Genomic DNA, 20,247 nt, shown 5'->3' with positions numbered 1-20,247 from the left:
TGAGGTACAGCTGTTTGGGTATGGGTGGAGGAAGTTGGAGTGGGGAGGCTGGACACAGGGACAATGGCTGCCATCAGTGCTGGGGCCAGAGTCTTAAAAGCTCACTGTTGGGCTGCCTGACCAGAATGAATGGCATCCAGGTATGCATTGGTCTGTTGCAACTGCCTCTCTACACCCTGGATGGCATTCAAAATGATAGACTGCCCAACAGTGAGGGACCTGAGGAGGTCAATGGCCTCCTCACTGAGGGCAGCAGGGGTGACTGGGGCAGGGGCTGAGATGCCTGGGGCGAAGGAGATGCCCACCCTCCTGGGTGAGCGGGCACGGGACACATGCTGAGGGGCTGCTGGGAGGGTGGAGCTGGTAGGGAGGGTGGCGGCTGTACCTGTAGATGCGGGGGCACAGAGGGGCCCGCCACCGCAAGGGAGCTCCCATCAGAGGAGGAGTCCGTTTTGCTGGTTTCAGCTCCTGTCCCCGCCGTGGAGCTCCCCTCCGTCCCGTCCCACTGGTGGCTTCTGACTCCGTTGTCTCGCCCTCCAGGGCCATGTGGGATGCAGCTCCCTCCTGCTCCGGTGCCACTGCTCCTCCGCCTGATGATGTTAATGCACACAAGAACAGGGAGACCACAAAGGGGGGAAGACAGAAGGGGGGGGGAGACAGAAGAAAGACATGTTGAGTGCATGCAATGCTGCTACCGTTGGCGGACACTACAGACACAGAAGCACCCTGCACTACGCCTTGCACTTTGAGTTCCCTAATTAATCACAGGGACATGGGGTACAAGGCCTATGCCCGATTGCTGCACACATGGAAGTCACAGGAGCCTGACTAGGTGTAGTTGGCTCAGAACAGAGGTGGGGTGGGGTGCCACATAGCCTGCCTTAAGGAGGGACTTTGCCTACTAAACTTGCCCTGGCCTAGGGGAACCCACAGCCCACCTCCCCCACCCTGACACCTGCAATGCACGCTGAATCAGCAGAATGAGAGTGTACTCACCCCCTTGTGGCTGCTGTGATGCCCTCAAGCGCCCATCCAACTCCGGATACGCCACTGCCAGGATCCGGAACATCAGGGGGGTCATGGTGTGCCGGGTACCCCTCCCACGTTGGGAGGCCATCCCCAGCTGGGCCTCCGCTGTCTTCTTGCTCCAGCGGCGAATGTCCACCCATCTTTTCCGGCAGTGTGTGCTCCGTCTGTGGTGGACCCCCAGGGTCCGGACTTCCTTGGCGATGACATGCCAAATATCCTTCTTCTGGTGGGCGCTGACCTACAGGAATAGTACAGGGGAAAAGGAGAAGATATAACCGTCTGCACCGTCACAGTCACTGGCCCGCATCCCTACCCTTGCCATGACGCACATGCACTCACCGTCGTTTCATGCATGCCTCATTCTCCCCCCCTATCTTTCATCCACACCACTCCACACAGGCATTGCCCATACAGCATGCTCACAGTGTACTTACCTGTTTGTCTGGAGGACCGTAGAGTAGCATGTACTGGGGGAGGACCCCATCCACTAGTTTGTCCAACTCTTCCGATGTGAAGGCAGGGGCCCTTTCCCCAGACACGAGCCATTGTCTCTTCCAGACTGAGGTCACAGCAGCACTTGCAGTGTAGGTCCTCTCCTGTCGAAGATAAGGTATCAAGTGAGTGAACAGACAGAAAATGGTGGTGACGTCTGCGGCGTTGCGTACCGTCACCGCCGGCGTACATCGTCATTGGCTCCTGGGACCCGTAGGGTCCAATGTTAACCAATGCAGGATTGCGCCGCGGTCTTCGACCGCCTACCGCGACGGTGTACAACGCAAGCGCTGTTACCTCATAGCCCCTTGTCCCACCTTACACGTCAGGCAGCCGCCATTTCAGGGGGCCACATGGCATTAATTTTGACTACGTCACACATATCTAGGCCTTGCATAAACACTAATACAGGCATATATCGATTTAAAAAACTTATGGAATTAAGTTGTGTTTACGTACCTCAGTGTTGGTTGACTCTCTGCTTGATGTTCTCCTCCATAGAGCACGTCCGCAGGGGCAGGTGAGGAGATGGCGGCATCCTCCAGTGTACAGACCGCTGGTGGACCTGTTGACAATGGAGGAGTGACATGTAATTGTCACATACAGACTTGATCGTACCACAATCCTAGAACTGTGTGCCCAGTTGGAGCCAGACCTGATGTCAGCTATCTGCCATCCCACAGGAATCCCCCCTCTAGTGCAGGTCCTTTCAGTACTCCATTTCCTGGCAAGTGGGTCTTTTCAAACAACAGTGGCCATTGCATCAGGGATGTCCCAGCCTATGTTCTCCAACGTGTTTTCCAGAATGTTGTCTGCCCTGCTGAAACACATGCGCAGCTACATTGTGTTCCCTCAGGTGGACGATTTGCCTACAGTGAAAGGTGACTTCTATTCCCTGGGACATATCCCCAACATCATAGGTGTCATTGATGGGACACATGTGGCCTTGGTCCCCCCGCAGGAGTGAACAGGTGTACAGAAACCGGAAGAGTTACCATTCGATTAATGTGCAGATGGTGTGTTTGGCCGACCAGTACATCTCCCATGTGAATGCCAAGTTTCCTGGCTCAGTGCATGACGCTTACATTCTGAGGGATAGCAGCATCCCTTATGTGATGGGGCAACTCCAGAGGCACCGTGTGTGGCTATTAAGTGAGGACATAGACCCAATACAGTGTGACTAGGTGTCTGGGTCTGGGGATGTCCCTAAGAGTTAGTGTGTGTCTAACAGGTGTCCCTCAACATTTGCAGGTGACTCTGGTTACCCCAACCTGTCATGGCTACTGACCCCAGTGAGGAATCCCAGGACAAGGGCAGAGGAACACTACAATGAGGCACATGGGCGAACTAGGAGGATTATAGAAAGGACCTTCGGCCTCCTGAAGGCCAGGTTCAGGTGCCTCCATATGACAGGTGGTTCCCTATTCTACTCACCAAAGAATGTGTGCCAGATCATCGTGGCCTGCTGTATGCTTCACAACTTGGCTTTGCGACGACAGGTGCCTTTTCTGCAGGAGGATGGTCCAGATGGAGGTGTTGTGGAAGCTGTGGCGCCTGTGGACAGTGAAGACGAGGAAGCAGAAGAAGAGGACATAGACAACAGAAACACAGTGATTACTTGTCAGAGTCACCAGATCCTCGGGGTCTGTGCACGTTCCCAACACTTCCACCACAAGACAGCTCCAATACTCTGATTAGATTTATCACAGAGTCTTAGAGAGTCCAAGTGGGGAAAAGGGGATTAGGACGGGAACAGCTGGGAAGGAGACCTGTAGGAAGCAAAAGGTTAAAACACAACATCAAAATTACATCTCATGAAATCAGTACCATGCTACAACTGTAAGCTTCGTCTTTTCTGAAAAAACATGAACAACCCTGGAATAATCCTAAAACTGACTAGGCTTTAGATGACCGAATAACTGAGGAGGAAACAGGAAAAGTTAAATAGGACTTTCAGATTCAAGTACTTTCTTTAGCATGAGAATCAGGAAACACTCTGAGCAATTTCTAAACAACCATATGAATCTCCTTTTATGAATACATATCAGGAACACACAGCATTACATCTAAAATTCTGGTATTGTTGTGTTCATCTCAGAAAAAACATTTGGAAGTAAATTGCGCACATTGCAGATTTTTATATGAGTATTAAACACCATAAAGGTTTGGGCACCATGAAATCACACAACGTAGATTGAAGGAATAAATCACGCGACGTGTCAACTGAAATGCTACCAAGAAAATGTCTTACAATGGTAGCGCACAGTAACTTACATTATTTATACACGAGGAAAGAATTGCGCGTCTTGCCGATTCAAATGTCACCATACAAATGCCAAGAAATAGTAGCACACAATGAACAACATGAAAAGCACTCAGGGAAAGAATTGCGCGTCTTGTCGATTCAAATGCCACCATACAAATGCCAAGAAATAGTAGCACACAATGAACAACATGAAAAAAAACTCAAGGAAAGAATCGCGCGGGTTGCCGATTCGAATGCCACCATGTAAATGCCAGAAAATGATAGCGCACAATGAACAGCATGAATTACACACGAGAAGTGAATCGCGCTTTTCGCCGATTCGAATCCCACCACGTAAATGTCAAGAAAAGATAGCGCGCAATGAACAACAAAGTTAAATGCTCATGAAACGAGTTGCACGTCTTGCCAACTCGTAAAACATCATGTAAATGTCAAGAAATATCAGCGCGCAATGAACAATAATGTAATAACGAAGTCAAATCTTTATGGAATAAATTGCGCGTCCTCCCTATTTGCAAACCACTATACAAATGTCAAAAAATGGCAGCGCACAAGTAATCTGTTATTCATTTAAGAATTAAAAGCAAGAATATGAAGATTCTCAGTTACGGTGTTGGGAAATGTCCAAACACCGTCTTACCACCTGGAAACAGTGATCACCAATGAGAGATGAGTGCAGAAGACTGGAAAATCCAAATAGGCCGCCGGGACAGGAGCTTAGGAAGAAGCTGCTGCTCTGCACCGGGACCTCTGAATAGTGAGCACTGGAAGTTGGGCTGACTCTCTTTTATAGAGTCTTGGCCCAGCCTAGAACCACGCCCAGGCATGTTGCAGGGAAAGTCTCCAGAAGGCCCTGGAAAGGGACCACACCCTAACACACTCTGAATGTCTGCAGCAATACATTGTAAATGTACAGTATTTATATGCACCTTAAAAATGAATCTTTTGGATGGAATTCTGCAATGCAAAAGGTTAAACAATAACATATCATCACAATGCATAAATTACTTTATCTTGCAAGTGTTGGGTTTTTGCATTCTAGATGCCCTTAGAGCGCGCACTGCCCTGGTGTTGACAGTACTTCCCTCTCCCAGGCGCGCTCTAGGGCCTGGTTTATCTGGATTGAGACAATGAAAACGTCTCACAAGTACTGGAGCATGAACATCAGATGTGGAAACCCATGAATTACATTCAGGGCCATAACCTTTCCATGAGATTAAGTACCATAGGTTACGCCCTCTCAGTTTAGAGTCCACCACTTTCTTGACTTCATATTCTTCTTCCCCCTGTACTAGAACAGGAGCTGGATGAGGGCGGACCTTTTGGACTGCCTTTTTTAAGAGGGAAGTATGGAACACTGGATGAATCCGTAATGATTTTGGCAATTGTAGCTTATAGGTTACAGGATTGATTTGCTGAAGAACAGTGTAAGGACCTATAAATTTGGGGTTGAACATGTGCTTCGTCTTGAAGTCTATATGTTTTGTGGAAAGCCACACTTTGTCACCAGGTTGATACTGCAGTCCCTCACAATGTTTCTTGTCATAATGCTTTTTGTATTTTTGTTTGGCTTTTTCTAAATGTTGTTGAATCGATTTCTGAGTTTGATGCAAATGTTGAATGATTTCTGACACAGCTGGCGTGAGAGAGCTTTATTGAGGAATTGTGATGGGCAAGGTGTCAGGATGAGAGCCAAATAAACCAAAGAAGGGTGTAACACCAGTAGAAGTGTGGAAGGAGTTGTTGTAGGCTAACTCAGCTAACCAGAGCATTGATGTCCATGAATTAAGTGCTTTTTCAGCGTAAGCACGTAGGTATTGCTTTAAAGTCTGATTTAGTCTCTCTGTTTGACCATCTGTTTGAGGATGGTGGCTAGTAGATAGGGTAGATGTCACTTGGAGTGTTTTACACCATGTCTTCCAGAAGTTGGAGGTAAATTGCGATCCCTGATAGGAGAGGATCACTTTTGGCAGTCCGTGATTACAAACCACTCTATTCAGTAAGATAGTTGCCAGTTCACTAGAGGTGGGTAATTTCTTACAGGCAATGAAATGTCCATATTTTGTGAGACTATCTACTACCACCAGAATTACTGAATGCTGTTGAACCACTGGCAGACCTGTAATAAAGTCTAAAGAGATGTGTTCCCACGGACGCCTTGGGGTTGGTAGTGGGTGTAACAACCCTTTCGGTTTTGAATGACTTGTTTTAGTGCGAGCACAGACTTCGCAGTTGTTTACCATTGTTTTTACATCCTTTGTTAAGGTAGGCCACCAAAAATAGCGTTGGATTAATTCAAGAGTTTTAGGAGTCCCAGGGTGACCTGCTGTAGGTATAACATGCAACCAATGAAACACTATCTTGCGAAGTTTGGCAGTGGGCACGAACAAACGAACATCGTAAAAGGGTAATCCTTGCTTGATTGATCTTTTCGGATCTGCTTGGGCCCACACCTGCCATTTTTCAACAGTGAAGGAATTGCGGATGTCTTCAAAGAAATCTTCTGTTTTTATGATACATAGGACCTTGTCAGGAGCAATGATAGCTCTGGAGGTTTGAACTGCAGGCAATGTGGTAGACTCTTGGCGGGACAAGGCGTCAGCCTTGCGATTATCTTTACCAGGCCGGAAGGTTACCACAAAGTCAAACTCGGCAAAAAACAGCATCCAGCGTAATTGCCGAGGAGTCAAAAGTCTGGCAGAACTCAAGAATTGAAGATTGCGATGATCAGTATATACTGTGACAGTATATTTAGCTCCTAACAAATGATGTCTCCATTCTTTAAAGGCGTCACGAATCGCCAGAAGCTCTTTTTCAGCAATGACATAAGTCTGTTCGGCTTCGTTCAACTTCTGAGACATGTAAGCTACAGGATGAAGCTGACCAGTGTTTTTGTTTCGTTGTGACAAGACTGCTCCTATCGCCTCATCTGAAGCATCAGCTTCCACTATGAAAGGTCGATCCTCATCTGGATGAGTCAAGACTGGGGCAGTGGAGAAAGCTTCTTTCAAAGTTGAAAAGGCTTGGTCTGCTTCTGGGGACCATACAAATTTTTCTTTCTTTCTTAATAACTTAGTAATTGAAGTTACTGTCTGGGAGAAATGATTGATGAACCTCCGGTAAAAATTGGCAAAGCCCAGGAAACATTGTACATCACGAACAGTCTTTGGGATGGGCCATTCAGATACGTCTTTTACTTTCCTTTCTGCCATCACCATACCTTGAGGGGTAAGGATAACCCCTAAAAACTCAACTGTGGTAACATGAAACTCACACTTGGTTAGCTTGCAATATAAATGGTGTTTACGAAGGGCTGTCAAAATTTTTTCAGGACATGTTTAACATGTTCATTCTCATTGTCTGAGTAGATCAAAATGTCATCAATGTAAACTATGGCAAAGATATTGAGGTACTCTCTAAGAACGTCATTTAAGAAAAATTGAAATGCTGCTGGAGCATTGCACAGACCAAAAGGCATGACGGTGTATTCAAAAAGGCCATATCTTGTTTTGAATGCCGTTTTCCATTCGTCACCCTCTCTCATTCTGACCAAATGGTAAGCACCTCGAAGATCAAGCTTCGTGTAGATTTTTGCTTTCTTTACTTGTTCCAGTAAGACCGGAATTAGAGGCAAAGGATATTTGTTCTTGATGGTGATTTTATTCAAGCCCCTATAGTCGATACAAGTTCGAAGCTCTCCGTTCGCTTTTGGAACAAAAAACAAAGGAGAAGCTGTGGGAGACTTAGAGGGGCGGATGAAACCATTCTCTTAGAATTTATCCAAGTATTTTCGTAAATGTTGATTTTCAAATTCTGACAGGGCATACACACGACAATTGGGAAGTATCCCCCTGGGACTAGATCAATTTGACAGTCATAAGATCTATGAGGAGGTAAGTTCTCTGCTTCCTTCTCATCAAATACATCTTCATAAGACGAATACTGTTTGGGCAACTGAACTTCTTTCTCTGCGGCGGTCGCTATGTAAGAATGGCGAACTTCCGATTCTTGAGTCCTTTGGAGACAATGTTCTTTACATAGCACTGATGAGAACATGATCTTTCGTTCAGCCCAATTAATCTCTGGATTGTGATGAGTTAACCATGGCAAGCCAAGGATGATCCCATACTGGGGAGCATGGATCACGTCAAGGATGAGTTCCTCTTTATGTTTCTTTCTTTGATTTTTACCTTCACAAATTATTGTCAAGGGGACAGTCTGAAGAGTTATCGGACCTCCAGTCAAGAGTTTTCCATCAACTGCCTGGATGGTTTCTGGAGTCTTCTTTTCATTACATGAGATCCCCCATGCACGAACCAATTGGGCGTCAACAAAGTTTCCGGTAGCCCCAGAGTCGACTAGAGCCTTCTTGAAATAGGTCTTTTTCTTGACCTGAACTCTTATTCCCAATTTTAGATGTTTGGATTGTGAAGGATCCACGGTGACACCCAAGAGCAACCCTTCTCTGCAACTTGGGTGCTTTAGATTTTCCAACTCGACTGATGCATTGGTTGCAACTTTCTGAACTGGGCCTCGCTTGCTCTTTGTTTTGATTGGACAATCTTTGGCGAAATTACCTTTCCGCCCACAATAGATATATTGCCCATTTTTTCTGCGTAGGTCCTTTTTGTCTTTGGTCAAAGGTCTCCTGATGGTTCCAATTTCCATCGGTTCCGGCGTTCTTTCTCTCGGAGTTCTTGGGTCTTTGTTATCATGAGCATGCCAAGAATGTTTTCAGTCTTATTACGCGTTTCTTTTCGTTCATTTAAACGATGATCAAGCCTTAAGACAAGGTTTATTAAATCTTGACAGTTTGCAGGTTGTGGGTCGATTTGCGCTAAGATGTCTTTTAGCTCCTCTTTGAGTCCCCGGTAAAACAAGACCGCTTGTTTTTCTTCAGGCCAGGATGTCTCAGCGACCAGCCGATTAAAGTTGGCTAAATATGACACTAAGTCCTGATTCCCTTGGCGTAACAGGGGACTATTTTTACGCACAAGAGGAATAGCCCAGGGGACTCAAAGAGGAGCTAAAAGACATCTTAGCGCAAATCGACCCACAACCTGCAAACTGTCAAGATTTAATAAACCTTGTCTTGAGGCTTGATCATCGTTTAAATGAACAAAAAGGAACGCGTAATAAGCCAAAAAACATTCTTGGCATGCTCATGATAACAAAGACCCAAGAACTCTGAGAGAAAGAACGCCGGAACCGATGGAAATTGGAACCATCAGGAGACATTTGACCAAAGACGAAAAGGACCTACGCAGAAAAAATGGGCAATGTCTCTATTGTGGGTGGAAAGGCCATTTTGCCAAAGATTGTCCAATCAAAACAAAGAGCAAGCGAGGCCCAGTTCAGAAAGTTGCAACCAATGCATCAGTCGAGTTGGAAAATCTAAAGCACCCAAGTTGCAGAGAAGGGTTGCTCTTGGGTGTCACCGTGGATCCTTCACAATCCAAACATCTAAAATTGGGAATAAGAGTTCAGGTCAAGAAAAAGACCTATTTCAAGAAGGCTCTAGTCGACTCTGGGGCTACCGGATCTTTGTTGACGCCCAATTGGTTTGTGCATGGGGGATCTCATGTATTGAAAAGAAGACTCCAGAAACCATCCAGGCAGTTGATGGAAAACTCTTGACTGGAGGTCCGATAACTCTTCAGACTGTCCCCTTGACAATAATTTGTGAAAGTAAAAATCAAAGAAAGAAACATAAAGAGGAACTCATCCTTGACGTGATCCATGCTCCCCAGTATGGGATTATCCTTGGCTTGCCATGGTTAACTCATCACAATCCAGAGATTAATTGGGCTGAACGAAAGATCATGTTCTCATCAGTGCTATGCAAAGAACATTGTCTCCAAAGGACTCAAGAATCGGAAGTTCGCCATTCTTACATAGCTACCGCCACAGAGAAAGAAGTTCAGTTGCCCAAACAGTATTCGTCTTATGAAGATGTATTTGATGAGAAGGAAGCAGGGAACTTACCTCCTCATAGATCTTATGACTGTCAAATTGATCTAGTCCCAGGGGGGATACTTCCCAATTGTCGTGTGTATGCCCTGTCAGAATTTGAAAATCAACATTTACGAAAATACTTGGATAAATTCTTAGAGAATGGTTTCATCCGCCCCTCTAAGTCTCCCACAGCTTCTCCTTTGTTTTTTGTTACAAAAGCGAATGGAGAGCTTTGAACTTGTATCGACTATAGGGGCTTGAATAAAATCACCATCAAGAACAAATATCCTTTGCCTCTAATTCCGGTCTTACTGGAACAAGTAAAGAAAGCAAAAATCTACACGAAGCTTGATCTTCGAGGTGCTTACCATTTGGTCAGAATGAGAGAAGGTGACGAATGGAAAACGGCATTCAAAACAAGATATGGCCTTTTTGAATACACCGTCATGCCTTTTGGTCTGTGCAATGCTCCAGCAGCATTTCAATTTTTCTTAAATGACGTTCTTAGAGAGTACCTCGATATCTTTGCCATAGTTTACATTGATGACATTTTGATCTACTCAGATAATGAGAATGAACATGTTCAACATGTCAAGAAAATTTTGACAGCCCTTCGTAAACACCATTTATATTGCAAGCTAACCAAGTGTGAGTTTCATGTTACCACAGTTGAGTTTTTAGGGGTTATCCTTACCCCTCAAGGTATGGTGATGGCAGAAAGGAAAGTAAGAGCCGTATCTGAATGGCCCATCCCAAAGACTGTTCTTGATGTACAATGTTTCCTGGGCTCTGCAAATTTTTACCGGAGGTTCATCAATCATTTCTCCCAGACAGTAACTCCAATTACTAAGTTATTAAGAAAGAAAGAAAAATGTGTATGGTCCCCAGAAGCAGATCAAGCCTTTTCAACTTTGAAAAAAGCTTTCTCCACTGCCCCATTCTTGGCTCATCCAGATGCGGATCGACCTTTCATAGTGGAAGCTGATGCTTCAGATGAGGCGATAGGAGCAGTCTTGTCACAACGAAACAAAGACACTGGTCAGCTTCATCCTGTAGCTTACATGTCTCGGAAGTTGAACGAAGCCGAACAGAACTATGTCATTGCTGAAAAAGAGCTTCTGGCGATTTGTGACGCCTTTATAGAATGGAGACATCATTTGTTGGGAGCTAAATATACTGTCACAGTATATACTGATCATCGCAATCTTCAATTCATGAGTTCTGCCAGACTTTTGACTCCTCGGCAGTTACGCTGGATGCTGTTTTTTGCCGAGTTTGATTTTGTGGTAACCTTCCGGCCTGGTAAAGATAATCGCAAAGCTGACGCCTTGTCCCGCCAAGAGTCTACCACATTGCCTGCAGATCAAACCTCCAGAGCTATCATTGCTCCTGACAAGGTCCTATGTATCATAAAAACAGAAGATTTCTTTGAAGACATCCGCAATTCCTTCACTGTTGAAAAATGGCAGGCGTGGGCCCAAGCAGATCCGAAAAGGTCAATCAAGCAAGGATTACCCTTTTACGATGTTCGTTTGTTCGTGCCCACTACCAAACGTCGCAAGATAGTGTTTCATTGGTTGCATGTTATACCTACAGCAGGTCACCCTGGTACTCCTAAAACTCTTGAATTAATCCAACGCTATTTTTGGTGGCCTACCTTAACAAAGGATGTAAAAACAATGGTAAACAACTGCGAAGTCTGTGCTCGCACTAAAACAAGTCATTCAAAACCGAAAGGGTTGTTACACCCACTCCCAACCCCAAGTCGCCCGTGGCAACACATCTCTTTAGACTTTATTACAGGTCTGCCAGTGGTTCAACAGCATTCAGTAATTCTGGTGGTAGTAGATAGTCTCACGAAATATGGACATTTCATTGCCTGTAAGAAATTACCCACCTCTAGTGAACTGGCAACTATCTTACTGAATAGAGTGGTTCGTTATCATGGACTGCCAAAAGTGATCCTCTCCGATCAGGGATCGCAATTTGCCTCCAAGTTCTGGAAGACATGGTGTAAAACACTCCAAGTGACATCTACCCTATCTACTAGCCACCATCCTCAAACAGATGGTCAAACAGAGAGACTAAATCAGACTTTGAAGCAATACCTACGTGCTTACGCTGAAAAAGCACTTAATTCATGGACATCAATGCTCTGGTTAGCTGAGTTAGCCTACAACAACTCCTTCCACACTTCTACTGGCGTTACACCCTTCTTTGGTTTGTTTGGCTATCATCCTGACACCTTGCCCATCACAATTCCTCAAGAAAGCTCTCTCACTCCAGCTGTGTCAGAAATGATTCAACATTTGCATCAAACTCAGAAATGGATTCAACAACATTTAGAAAAAGCCAAACAAAAATACAAAAAGCATTATGACAAGAAACATTGTGAGGGACCGCAGTATCAACCTGGTGACAAAGTGTGGCTTTCCACAAAACATATAGACTTCAAGACGAAGCACATGTTCAACCCCAAATTTATAGGTCCTTACACTGTTCTTCAGCAAATCAATCCTGTGACCTATAAGATACAATTGCCAAAATCATTACGGATTCATCCAGTGTTCCATACTTCCCTCTTAAAAAAGGCAGTCCAAAAGGTCCGGCCTCATCCAGCTCCTGTTCTAGTACACTTGGAAGAAGAATATGAATACAAGAAAGTGTTGGACTGTAAACTGAGAGGGCGTAACCTAAGGTACTTAATCTCATGGAAAGGTTATGGCCCTGAAAGTAATTCATGGGTTTCCGCATCTGATGTTCATGCTCCAGTACTTGTGAGACGTTTTCATCGTCTCAATCCAGATAAACCAGGCCCTAGAGCGCGCCTGGGAGAGGGGAGTACTGTCAACAGCAGGACAGTGCGCACTCTACGGGCATCTAGAATGCAAAAACCCAACACTTGCAAGATAAAGTAATTTATGCATTGTGATGATATGTTATTGTTTAACCTTTTGCATTGCAGAATTCCATCCAAAAGATTCATTTTTAAGGTGCATATAAATACTGTACATTTACAATGTATTGCTGCAGACATTCAGAGTGTGTTAGGGTGTGGTCCCTTTCCAGGGCCTTCTGGAGACTTTCCCTGCAACATGCCTGGGCGTGGTTCTAGGCTGGGCCAAGACTCTATAAAAGAGAGTCAGCCCAACTTCCAGTGCTCACTATTCAGAGGTCCCGGTGCAGAGCAGCAGCTTCTTCCTGAGCACCTGTCCCGGCGGCCTATTTGGATTTTCCAGTCTTCTGCACTCATCTCTCATTGGTGATCACTGTTTCCAGGCGGTAAGACGGTTTTTGGACATTTCCCAACACCGTAATTGAGAATCTTCATATTCTTGCTTTTAATTCTTAAATGAATAACAGATTACTTGTGCGCTTCCATTTTTTGACATTTGTATAGTGGTTTGCAAATAGGGAGGGCGCGCAATTTATTCCATAAAGATTTGACTTCGTTATTACATTATTGTTCATTGCGCGCTGATATTTCTTGACATTTACATGTTGTTTTACGAGTTGGCAAGAGGTGCAACTCGTTTCATGAGCATTTAACTTTGTTGTTCATTGCAGGCAATCTTTTCTTGACATTTACATGGTGGCATTCGAATCGGCGAAACGCGCGATTCACTTCTCGTGTGTAATTCATGCTGTTCATTGTGCGCTATCATTTTCTGGCATTTAAATGGTGGCATTCGAATCGGCAACACGCGCGATTCTTTCCTTGAGTGTTTTTTCATGTTGTTCATTGTGTGCTACTACTTTCCTCGTGTATAAATAATGTAAGTTACTGTGCGCTACCATTCTAAGACATTTTATTGGTAGCATTTCAAGTTGACACGTCGCGTGATTTATTCCTTGAATCCACGTTGTGTGATGTCATGGTGCACAAACCTTTATGGTGTTTAATACTCCTATAAAAATCTGCAATGTGCGCAAATTACTTCCAAATGTTTTTTCTGAGATGAACACAACAATACCAGAATTTTAGATGTAATGCTGTGTGTTCCTGATATGTATTCATAAAAGGAGATTCATACGGTTGTTTAGAAATTGCTCAGAGTGTTTCCTGATTCTCATGCTAAAGAAAGTACTTGAATCTGAAAGTCCTATTTAACTTTTCCTGTTTCCTCCTCAGGTATTCGGTCATCTAAAGCCTAGTCAGTTTTAGGATTATTCCAGGGTTGTTGATGTTTTTTCGGAAAAGACGAAGCTTAGAGTTGTAGCATGGTACTGATTTCATGAGATGTAATTTTGATGTTGTGTTTTAACCTTTTGCTTCCTACAGGTCTCCTTCCCAGCTGTTCCCGTCCTAATCCCCTTTTCCCCACTTGGACTCTCTTAGACTCTGTGATAAATCTAATCAGAGTATTGGAGCTGTCTTGTGGTGGAAGTGTTGGGAACGTGCACGGACCCCGAGGATCTGGTGACTCTGACACCATACCTTGCTGGGTTACTAGTAGTGGCGCTCCAGATGTTTGTCACATTATTGAGTGATGCCAAGAGATCATATTCAGACTATTAACTCATACAATATGATGAAGGTACATATATAGGTAGCTATAGACTTACGATTCAAAGCTCCATATCTACGTTTCTTGGATCTTCAGGATAAACAGTTGTGGAGTTAAGAGCACACATAAAACTATATTTACCTCTATATAACTATTTCTTAATACTGAGGTAAAAATTATTCTGGCTATAAGATCTTGGGGGGATGATATTTAAAATCCAATATTGTAGTAGTAAATCAACCACCTCAATGTAGATGACAGGGTTAATAAGGAAAACCTGTACCATGGCAAAAAGCCTCCAAAGGACTATGTAACAGTCATAAAGGAAATACTATAAGCTATAATTCTCCACAACTCTGTATGAACTATCTTTCAAAGAGTAGTTTATTTACATTAGAATTTTCAATTATTTTTTCAAACACCAGCATATCAGTTTCTCAAAATTCATGGTTTTCTCTCAAATATGCATTGTCCATTTTGGGGTAACACACTGCAAAAATACACTAAAAATATATTGGGCCTCATTATGAGTTAGGCGGTCGGATGGCCAGACCGCCATGCTGGCAGTCTTTCAGATTACCCTATTACGAGATACACAGGCAGGACCACTGACTGTAAAGCAAAAAGGCAGCCTGCCAGAGGTGCGGCGGCCTGGAAATAGGCAGTCAGATCACCAGTACCAGCAGCACCCAAACCAACCACTGAGCATAATACAAGCACACCAACTGCTGTGAGGGTCCCTTCATGGCAAACAGTCAATGGCGGCCTGAACCAGGGCGATCAGCAAAGTAACATAAAACTGCACTTTGGATGATTTAAAAAACAACACAGCTGAGACACATTGCCACAGTGGAAGCACCTGCATAGGACACTATAAAACACACCCCTTCAAAGACCACAATCCTTTCAATGTCCACTGTACAACGAAGAACACTGACTGCCATTTCCCATTTTTCCATATTATAGGCACCCCTATTTGTTTCACCGTCCCACAGAACACCCTTCACCCACTTTTGTCCATTCACACCTTTTTCACTTCCCCTGTTTAGTAAATCACTGTCACCCATTTTCTTTTTTTTCCACCAAGTCATTTTCTAAAAATCCATGTTTTTCAGAAGATGAGTTAAGAGTCATGGAGGATGAAATCATAAAATTAGAGCCACAATTGTTTGTAGCACAAGTCCAGCATACTCCTCTCAGTAGGAAAATGGAAATGTGGGACACGATTGTTTACAGAGTGAATGTTATAGGCACCACCCTGCATACAAAGGAAGACATCAGGATTAGTTGGAACAACCTCAGGAACAAGGTGTGTTCCCTGGTCTCCAGGCACCAGCTGCAGGCCAACAAGGCTTTTGGTTGCCCTCCCAGTGCCCCATTACATCTCTTTCCATGGGAGGAGAAGGCGTTGTCCATCCTGCATTCTGAGGGCTTGACAGGAAATACCTGGGGGAGTGGAGTGTGGTAAGTCACAACACAAAAAAATTCACAAAAGTTGAATGTCTTGCATGCTCATAGCTCACCTTTGTTCACTGTCTTTCTCATGTGCCCCACCAATATTTAATACTCAGAATATCTGGGTGTTGACACTGCCAATCTGTATTGTTGGACCCAACATCACAGCTACTAGGGACCATCACATGCCATTGGTACTAATGGGGCATGTAAGTCAATCAGTATACAACAATAATCCCAGGACTCATGAGATGCCTCAAAAGGTAAATGTATGCCCAAACATAAATACAGTTTGCATACATGTATATAAGATCCAACATTTGTATAGTGTTTGTAGCAGAGAGAGTGACGTGACTGCAACTCTCAGAAGGTAGTTTCTGTAATTTTAACCACCAGCCCAGTGGTCACTTGTCCAAATAGCCCTGTTTGTGAACTCCCAAATGAAGTGTACTCACCTGGGAGGATACCATTTGTTTATTGTGTGTAGGAGAGAGAGTGATATAAATGCAAAGCTCAATAGGCCCTGTTCCAGTACTCCAAACACCAGCCAAGAGGTCACTTGTCTAAATACCGCTGTTTGTGAACTCTCACTTGAAGTGTGCTCACCTAGGGGAATACTATTTGTATAGTGTGTGTAGTAGAGAGAGTGATCAGAATGCAAAGCACAATAGGCCCTGTTCCAGTAACTCCAAACACCAGCTCAGTGGTCACTTGTCCAAATACTCCTGTTTGTGAATTCTCAGTTGAAGTGTACTCACCTGTGGGGATGGGGGATACCATGTGTATAGTGTGTGTAGTAGAGAGAGTGGCATGACTGGAACTTCCAGGAGGCACTGTTTCTGTAACTCCAAACAACATCCCAGTGATCATTTGTCCAAATACCCCTGTTTGTAAGCTTCCAAATGAAGTAAACTCACCTTGGAGGATTCAATTTGTATATTGTGTGTAGTAGAGAGAGTGATATGAATGCAAAGCACAATAGGCCCTGTTCCAGTAACTTCAAATACCAGCCCAGTGGTCACTTGTCCAAATACCCTTGTTTGTGAAGTCTCACTTGAAGAGTACTCTCCTGGGGGATAGTGTATAGTGTGTGTAGTAGAGAGAGTGACATGACTGCAACTACCAGGAGGCACTGTTTCTGTAACTCTAAGCATGAGTCCAGTGATCACTTGCCTAAAGACCCTTTTGTCATCTCTCAATTGAACTGTTGTCACATTTGTATAGCTTGTGTAGTACAGGTAGTGACATGACTGCTAAAGCCCAGGAGGCATGGTTTTCAGTAATTCCAACCAACAGCCCAATGTTTAATTGTCCAAATACCCCTATTCCTAAATTCTCAATTGAAGTGTACTTACCTAGGAGGATACTATTTGTCAAGGTCAAGGGTGTGAAGTAGAGGAACTGATCTGACTGCAACTCCCAGCAGGCCCTGTGTCTGTTACTACGAACACCAGACCAGTTTCACGTGTCCAAATACCTCTGTGCTTCAACTTTCAATTTAAGTTTATTCACCTTGGAGGATACCATTTGCTAAGTGTTGGGAAATAAAGGGACCTACCTGACTGCAATTCCCAGGAGACCCCGTTACTCTTAGTCCAACCACCAGCATAGAAGCCACTTGTCAAAATACTCTTGTCTGTCAACTTTCAGATGAAGTATACACACCTGGGAGTGATCAAGCACAGATCATTCCTGAATCAGAGATCTATCTGTCAACATAGTTCCATCTTGACTAGCTAACCCAAGATGAAATATTTGAGGATAGGAATGACACCGTATGCAGTGTGAATAACAAGTATTCAAAAGGCCTCAAGATGCCTCACCAGATTGATATTGGCATCAGACACATTCACACTGCATTTTTCACATGATGACTCCAGTCACATACACAACAAAGTCCTGGGTTTGTCTGCATCACACTCAACTAGTCCTCAAAATGGGCAAAGCATATCTGTCTAGCCTCTGTTTTGCCTGCACTGGTGGCAAGATGTCATTTTCAAGCCATCCTCCAAAGTGCAAATGATCTGCACATTTCAGCAGCTGCTTTAGTCAACATGAATTGGGAAGTTTGACACATGGCATGTCAATACACCAAATATCATTGTCTCTTGGCATAGTAGGATTAACTGCAACTTAACTTTGTATAAGATCTCTGCTTACTGCAACTCTAAACCATTGGAGGAGATGTCACAATACAAGCAGTAACAATGTACATTTAACATCAATAGGTGGAGCTGCCTCTGGGCACACACAGACCACAGAACAGACTGCCACTATCCCTCTGGATGAAGCCCTCAGTGAAGAAGACATTCCTGGAGGTCTGGACATGGAGGACGGTTCTGGCCCATCTGGGCAGCCTGGTCAGACAGCAACAGAAATTCTCACTGTGCCCACAACTTCACCTCCCAGGCCGGTTGCCTCAATATCACAGGCAACCATTCACTCCCCAACTTGTGTACCTAGCACAGTGTCTACAATCTTGTGCTCCCCGTCCTGGATCCTAAATTGCAGCACAACACTTCAGACAATGAGGGTCTAGGAACAAATTGGAGATGGCATCCTGTGGCAAGGGCACAGGCTGTGGAGGTAGTTTGCATGGGAGGGATGCTGTGGGCCAGAGGAGTGAGGCCACTGGGACTGCTCTTGTCCAGGACACCAACAGCCACATTTTGGGGGTCTATCAGGAGCACTAAGACGTGATGGGCTAGGTGTTGACCGAACTCCAGGAAATCAATCAGCTACAGAGGGACATGCACAGAGATGTACGGTAACAGATGGAGGCACACAATAACAAAATGGCCTCCCTAACATGGGCGCTAGGGGACATATGTACCACTGTGAGCAGGGCTTTTCAACAGTCTACCCCTTCCTTTGGCTCATCAACACAAGGCACTTCAACATCGGTGCCTGTCACTGGAAGACTGGCTGTGCCAGAAGACGAACCACCCCAGTCACCCCTGCCTTTGTAACAGAAGATCCCCCCCACTAGCGGGGACGTACAGCAAAGAATCCAGGATGTGCAGATGTCAAGACACCCACCACTGCAAGCAAGTGACCTCTTCCTAAAGGACCTCCTTTGTGTGCCACAAATTCACTCTGTGGGCTGGTCCTGAACCACCTACCAGCTCCAATGGTAGGAGTAACTCTGGACTTCAGACCCCTAATGGTGTGGCATCTACTCCATTGATTTCATTCACCATGAATGACCCCTTCAGTTTACATTTTTGCTTCTGTCTGTCTGTCTTAAATGTGTTTTCTGTATTAGCATTGTAATGCATTCACCCATCACAAACTCATTGTCTGCTGTCTTAAATTTCTAATTTGCTATATAGAGATGTAAGACCATCTGAACTATACGATGAAGATAAAAACTATTTGTGCAAGCAGGGATATGTTACAGGTACACAGGGTCCAGCTCAGGATCATAACCAGCTTTCACCAACACATTAGTACAAGTGTCTGGTAAAAAACAAATATTTTATTACACTGTTCAGCACATGGGCTGTCAATATGTCTGGAGAAAGAGTATGTATCAAGAAAAAGTGACTCATACTGAGCAAATGAACATATTTACAGGTACAGACCCCCAGACCACAGAAGGACGGGACTTGCCAGACATTGTCCTGTAGAATAGGCAAATAATAACGTGGCTGATGTCAGTAGCTTTAGCCTTATCACATACTACACCAAAGTAATCCAACACCACAAAATCCAAGATACAGACAGATGGCAGTATAACAATCCCTGATTACAAGGCCATTATAATCCAGTTCCCATCCATCTGGTGGTATGACACAAACATATGTCAGTGTTGTGGCACAGGCACTCTGGCCTGCATTGATGAAACACATCTACAGCTATATACAGGTCATACAAAAAGAGCATTTACCCAATGTGAAGGAAAAATGACTTGGTCAAAAGCTAGGACTAAATTTTTTATGACCACATGATGACACACATGATGCATCAGGCCCACCACAACACACCAAACAAGTGGAATGGCCACTTCTTTACCTCCACCCAAACGTTGTGCAAACTGTCTTAGTACGGGTTTCATACATCCAAACTCCACGACCCACATTACCTGGAAAAATCCATGTTCACTTGCATGTCAGAACAGCATCAGATACCTGCCAATGTCACAGCACTGACATGCCCACATGAAGATGACAGGGTGAAAGTACCTGTACAAAGAACAAAACAAAGCAAGGAGTGAGTATAGGCTCATAACCATACCTATGACAAAGTTTACATATTAAGAAACTCAAAAACAAAGTACATTGCAAGGAAACTCACAGAAACAAAGCAGCATCATCAAGATGGGGATGTGTCAAGAGCTACCTTATTGAGCAGCCTTTGGCTGAATATTGCAGAGTATCAGCTCCCTAGATGTTTCCAAAACACTCAACTCTACACATTCTTACAACTACAGTTCATTGTACAGTCACAGTCATTAAATAACATGACATACTCACACTCATGAAAAGTAGCTGTTGAGATCTTCCCGCATGTCAGCTCCTTCCTCTCCACCACGTCATCCAC

The sequence above is a fragment of the Pleurodeles waltl genome, chromosome 12 (assembly GCF_031143425.1).
Source record: "Pleurodeles waltl isolate 20211129_DDA chromosome 12, aPleWal1.hap1.20221129, whole genome shotgun sequence".
NCBI lineage: Eukaryota > Metazoa > Chordata > Amphibia > Caudata > Salamandridae > Pleurodeles > Pleurodeles waltl.
The sequence above is the reverse complement of the archived record's forward strand: the minus strand, read 5'-3'. Positions refer to the sequence as shown.